The following is a 6763-nucleotide window of genomic DNA, read 5'->3' as shown; positions in this document are numbered from 1 at the left end:
CGATTCCCCTTCCTGATTAAACCCCTCGGCCCTGAATATAAGCCCTCGATTCCCCTTCCTGATTAAACCCCTCAGACTGGAATATAACCCCTCGATTCCCCTTCCTGATTAAACCCCAGAGACAGGAATATAACCCCTCGATTCCCCTTCCTGATTAAACCCCACAGACAGGAATATAACCCCTCGATTCCCCTTCCTGAATAAACCCATCAGCCTGGATTTTAATCCCTCGATTCCTCTTCCTGATTAAACCCCTCAGCCTGGAATATAACCCCTCGATTCCCTCTTCCTGATGAAACCCCACAACCTGGAATATAACCCCTCGATTCCCCTTCCTGATTAAACCCCTCAGCCTAGAATATAACCCCTCGATTCCCCTTCCTGATTAAACCCCTCGGCCTGGAATATAACCCCTCGATTCCCCCTTCCTGATTAAACCCCACAGACAGGAATATAACCCCTCGATTCCCCTTCCTGATTAAACACCTCGGCCCTGAATATAACCCCTGGATTCCCCTTCCTGATTAAACCACTCGGCCTGGAATATAACCCCTCGATTCCACTTCCTGATTAAACCCCTCAGCCTGGAATATAGCCCCTCGATTCCCCTTCCTGATTAAACTGATCAGCCTGGAATATAACCCCTCGATTCCCCTTCCTGATTAAACCCCTCGGCCTGGAATATAACCCCTCGATTCCCCCTTCCTGATTAAACCCCTCTGCCAGGAATATAACCCCTCGATTCCCCATTCCTGATTAAACCCTTCGGCCTGGAATATAACCCCTCGATTCCCCTTCCTGATTAAATCCATCGGCCTGGAATATAACCCCTCGATTCCCCATTCCTGATTAAACCCATCGGCCTGGAATATAACCCCTCGATTCCCCCTTCCTGATTAAACCCCACAGACTGGAATATAACCCCCCGATTCCCCTTCCTGATTCAGTCCCTGAGCCTGGAATATAACCCCTCGATTCCCCTTTCTGATTAAACCCCTCGGACTGGAATATAACATTTCGATTCCCCCTTCCTGACTAAACACCTCGGACTAGAATATAACCCCACGATTCCCCTTCCTGATTAAACCCCTCAGCCCTGAATATAACCCCTGGATTCCCCTTCCTGTTTAAACCCCTCGGCCAGGAATATAACGCCTCGATTCCCCCTTCCTGATTAAACCGCTCAGCTTGGAATATAAACCCTCGATTCCCCTTCCTGATTAAACCCATCGGCCTGGAATATAACCCCTCGATTCCCCTTCCTGATTAAACCGCTCAGCCTGGAATATAACCCCTCGATTCCCCTTCCTGATTAAACTGCTCAGCCTGGAATATAACCCCTCGATTCCCCTTCCTGATTAAACCCCTCGGCATGGTATATTACCCCTCGATTCCCCTTCCTGATTAAACCCCTCGGCCCTGAATATAAGCCCTCGATTCCCCTTCCTGATTAAACCCCTCAGACTGGAATATAACCCCTCGATTCCCCTTCCTGATTAAACCCCAGAGACAGGAATATAACCCCTCGATTCCCCTTCCTGATTAAACCCCACAGACAGGAATATAACCCCTCGATTCCCCTTCCTGAATAAACCCATCAGCCTGGATTTTAATCCCTCGATTCCTCTTCCTGATTAAACCCCTCAGCCTGGAATATAACCCCTCGATTCCCTCTTCCTGATGAAACCCCACAACCTGGAATATAACCCCTCGATTCCCCTTCCTGATTAAACCCCTCAGCCTAGAATATAACCCCTCGATTCCCCTTCCTGATTAAACCCCTCGGCCTGGAATATAACCCCTCGATTCCCCCTTCCTGATTAAACCCCACAGACAGGAATATAACCCCTCGATTCCCCTTCCTGATTAAATACCTCGGCCCTGAATATAACCCCTGGATTCCCCTTCCTGATTAAACCCCTCGCCCTGGAATATAACCCCTCGATTCCCCATTCCTGATTTATCCCCTCGGCCTGGAATATAACCCCTCGATTCCCCTTCCTGATTAAACCCCTCGGCCTGGAATATAACCCCTCGATTCCCCTTCCTGATTAAATCCATCGGCCTGGAATATAACCCCTCGATTCCCCATTCCTGATTAAACCCATCGGCCTGGAATATAACCCCTCGATTCCCCCTTCCTGATTAAACCCCACAGACTGGAATATAACCCCCCGATTCCCCTTCCTGATTCAGTCCCTGAGCCTGGAATATAACCCCTCGATTCCCCTTTCTGATTAAACCCCTCGGACTGGAATATAACATTTCGATTCCCCCTTCCTGACTAAACACCTCGGACTAGAATATACCCCACGATTCCCCTTCCTGATTAAACCCCTCGGCCCTGAATATAACCCCTGGATTCCCCTTCCTGTTTAAACCCCTCGGCCAGGAATATAACGCCTCGATTCCCCCTTCCTGATTAAACCGCTCAGCTTGGAATATAACCCCTCGATTCCCCTTCCTGATTAAACCGCTCAGCCTGGAATATAACCCCTCGATTCCCCTTCCTGATTAAACCCCTCGGCCTGGTATATTACCCCTCGATTCCCCTTCCTGATTAAACCCCACAGGCAGGAATATAACCCCTCGATTCCCCTTTCCTGATTATACCCCACAGACAGGAATATAACCCCTTGATTCCCCTTCCTGATTAAACCCCTCAGCCTGGAATATAGCCCCTCGATTCCCCTTCCTGATTAAACTGATCAGCCTGGAATATAACCCCTCGATTCCACTTCCTGATTAAACCCCTCGGCCTGGAATATAACCCCTCGATTCCCCCTTCCTGATTAAACCCCACAGACAGGAATATAGCCCCTCGATTCCCCCTTCCTGATTAAACCCCTCTGCCAGGAATATAACCCCTCGATTCCCCATTCCTGATTAAACCCTTCGGCCTGGAATATAACCCGTGGATTCCCCTTCCTGATTAAACCACTCGGCCTGGAATATAACCCCTCGATTCCCCTTCCTGATTAAACCCCTCAGCCTGGAATATAACCCCTCGATTCCCCTTCCTGTTTAAACCCCTCGGCCAGGAATATAACGCCTCGATTCCCCCTTCCTGATTAAACCGCTCAGCTTGGAATATAAACCCTCGATTCCCCTTCCTGATTAAACCCTTCGGCCTGGAATATAACCCCTGGATTCCCCTTCCTGATTAAACCACTCGGCCTGGAATATAACCCCTCGATCCCCCTTCCTGATTAAACCCCTCAGCCTGGAATATAACCCCTCGATTCCCCTTCCTGATTAAACCCCTCGCCCTGGAATATAACCCCTCGATTCCCCCTTCCTGATTAAACCCCTCGGCCTGGAATATAACCCCTCGATTCCCCTTCCTGATTAAACCCCTCGGCCTGGAATATAACCCCTCGATTCCCCTTCCTGATTAAATCCATCGGCCTGGAATATAACCCCTCGATTCCCCTTCCTGATTAAACCCCTCGGCCTGGAATATAACCCCTCGATTCCCCTTCCTGATTAAACCCCACAGACTGGAATATAACCACCCGATTCCTCTTCCTGATTAAACCCCTCGGACTGGAATATAACATTACGATTCCCCCTTCCTGACTAAACACCTCGGACTAGAATATAACCCGACGATTCCCCTTCCTGATTAAACCCCTCGGCCCTGAATATAACCCCTGGATTCCCCTTCCTGTTTAAACCCCTCGGCCAGGAATATAACGCCTCGATTCCCCCTTCCTGATTAAACCGCTCAGCTTGGAATATAAACCCTCGATTCCCCTTCCTGATTAAACCCATCGGCCTGGAATATAACCCCTCGATTCCCCTTTCCTGATTATACCCCACAGACAGGAATATAACCCCTTGATTCCCCTTCCTGATTAAACCCCTCAGCCTGGAATATAGCCCCTCGATTCCCCTTCCTGATTAAACTGATCAGCCTGGAATATAACCCCTCGATTCCACTTCCTGATTAAACCCCTCGGCCTGGACTATAACCCCTCGATTCCCCCTTCCTGATTAAACCCCACAGACAGGAATATAGCCCCTCGATTCCCCCTTCCTGATTAAACCCCTCTGCCAGGAATATAACCCCTCGATTCCCCATTCCTGATTAAACCCTTCGGCCTGGAATATAACCCGTGGATTCCCCTTCCTGATTAAACCACTCGGCCTGGAATATAACCCCTCGATTCCCCTTCCTGATTAAACCCCTCAGCCTGGAATATAACCCCTCGATTCCCCTTCCTGTTTAAACCCCTCGGCCAGGAATATAACGCCTCGATTCCCCCTTCCTGATTAAACCGCTCAGCTTGGAATATAAACCCTCGATTCCCCTTCCTGATTAAACCCTTCGGCCTGGAATATAACCCCTGGATTCCCCTTCCTGATTAAACCACTCGGCCTGGAATATAACCCCTCGATCCCCCTTCCTGATTAAACCCCTCAGCCTGGAATATAACCCCTCGATTCCCCTTCCTGATTAAACCCCTCGCCCTGGAATATAACCCCTCGATTCCCCCTTCCTGATTAAACCCCTCGGCCTGGAATATAACCCCTCGATTCCCCTTCCTGATTAAACCCCTCGGCCTGGAATATAACCCCTCGATTCCCCTTCCTGATTAAATCCATCGGCCTGGAATATAACCCCTCGATTCCCCTTCCTGATTAAACCCCTCGGCCTGGAATATAACCCCTCGATTCCCCTTCCTGATTAAACCCCACAGACTGGAATATAACCACCCGATTCCTCTTCCTGATTAAACCCCTCGGACTGGAATATAACATTACGATTCCCCCTTCCTGACTAAACACCTCGGACTAGAATATAACCCGACGATTCCCCTTCCTGATTAAACCCCTCGGCCCTGAATATAACCCCTGGATTCCCCTTCCTGTTTAAACCCCTCGGCCAGGAATATAACGCCTCGATTCCCCCTTCCTGATTAAACCGCTCAGCTTGGAATATAAACCCTCGATTCCCCTTCCTGATTAAACCCATCGGCCTGGAATATAACCCCTCGATTCCCCTTCCTGATTAAACCGCTCAGCCTGGAATATAACCCCTCGATTCCCCTTCCTGATTAAACCGCTCAGCCTGGAATATAACCCCTCGATTCCCCTTCCTGATTAAACCCCTCGGCCTGGTATATTACCCCTCGATTCCCCTTCCTGATTAAACCCCTCGGCCCTGAATATAAGCCCTCGATTCCCCTTCCTGATTAAACCCCTCTGCCTTGAATATACCCCCTCGATTCCCCCTTCCTGGTTAAACCCCTCGGCCCTGAATATAACCCCTCAATTCCCCTTCCTGATTAAAGCCCACAGGCAGGAATATAACCCCTCGATTCCCCTTTCCTGATTATACCCCACAGAAAGGAATATAACCCCTCGATTCCTCTTCCTGATTAAAGCCCTCGGCCTGGAATATAACCCCTCGATTCCCCCTTCCTGATTAAACCCCTCGGCTTGGAATATAACGCCTCGATTCCCCCTTCCTGATTAAACCGCTCAGCTTGGAATATAAACCCTCGATTCCCCTTCCTGATTAAACCCATCGGCCTGGAATATAACCCCTCGATTCCCCTTCCTGATTAAACCGCTCAGCCTGGAATATAACCCCTCGATTCCCCTTCCTGATTAAACCGCTCAGCCTGGAATATAACCCCTCGATTCCCCTTCCTGATTAAACCCCTCGGCCTGGTATATTACCCCTCGATTCCCCTTCCTGATTAAACCCCTCGGCCCTGAATATAAGCCCTCGATTCCCCTTCCTGATTAAACCCCTCTGCCTTGAATATACCCCCTCGATTCCCCCTTCCTGGTTAAACCCCTCGGCCCTGAATATAACCCCTCAATTCCCCTTCCTGATTAAAGCCCACAGGCAGGAATATAACCCCTCGATTCCCCTTTCCTGATTATACCCCACAGACACGAATATAACCCCTCGATTCCCCTTTCTGATTAAACCCCTCGGACTGGAATATAACATTTCGATTCCCCCTTCCTGACTAAACACCTCGGACTAGAATATAACCCCACGATTCCCCTTCCTGATTAAACCCCTCGGCCCTGAATATAACCCCTGGATTCCCCTTCCTGTTTAAACCCCTCGGCCAGGAATATAACGCCTCGATTCCCCCTTCCTGATTAAACCGCTCAGCTTGGAATATAAACCCTCGATTCCCCTTCATGATTAAACCCATCGGCCTGGAATATAACCCCTCGATTCCCCTTCCTGATTAAACCGCTCAGCCTGGAATATAACCCCTCGATTCTCCTTCCTGATTAAACCGCTCAGCCTGGAATATAACCCCTCGATTCCCCTTCCTGATTAAACCCCTCGGCCTGGTATATTACCCCTCGATTCCCCTTCCTGATTAAGCCCCTCGGCCCTGAATATAAGCCCTCGATTCCCCTTCCTGATTAAACCCCTCGGACTGGAATATAACCCCTCGATTCCCCTTCCTGATTAAACCCCAGAGACCGGAATATAACCCCTCGATTCCCCTTCCTGATTAAACCCCACAGACAGGAATATAACCCCTCGATTCCGCTTCCTGAATAAACCCATCAGCCTGGATTTTAATCCCTCGATTCCTCTTCCTGATTAAACCCCTCAGCCTGGAATATAACCCCTCGATTCCCTCTTCCTGATGAAACCCCACAACCTGGAATATAACCACTCGATTCCCCTTCCTGATTAAACCCCTCAGCCTAGAATATAACCCCTCGATTCCCCTTCCTGATTAAACCCATCGGCCTGGAATATAACCCCTCGATTCCC

Source organism: Chiloscyllium punctatum, unplaced genomic scaffold (assembly GCF_047496795.1).
Source record: "Chiloscyllium punctatum isolate Juve2018m unplaced genomic scaffold, sChiPun1.3 scaffold_67, whole genome shotgun sequence".
Taxonomy (NCBI): Eukaryota; Metazoa; Chordata; class Chondrichthyes; order Orectolobiformes; family Hemiscylliidae; genus Chiloscyllium; species Chiloscyllium punctatum.
The sequence above is the reverse complement of the archived record's forward strand: the minus strand, read 5'-3'. Positions refer to the sequence as shown.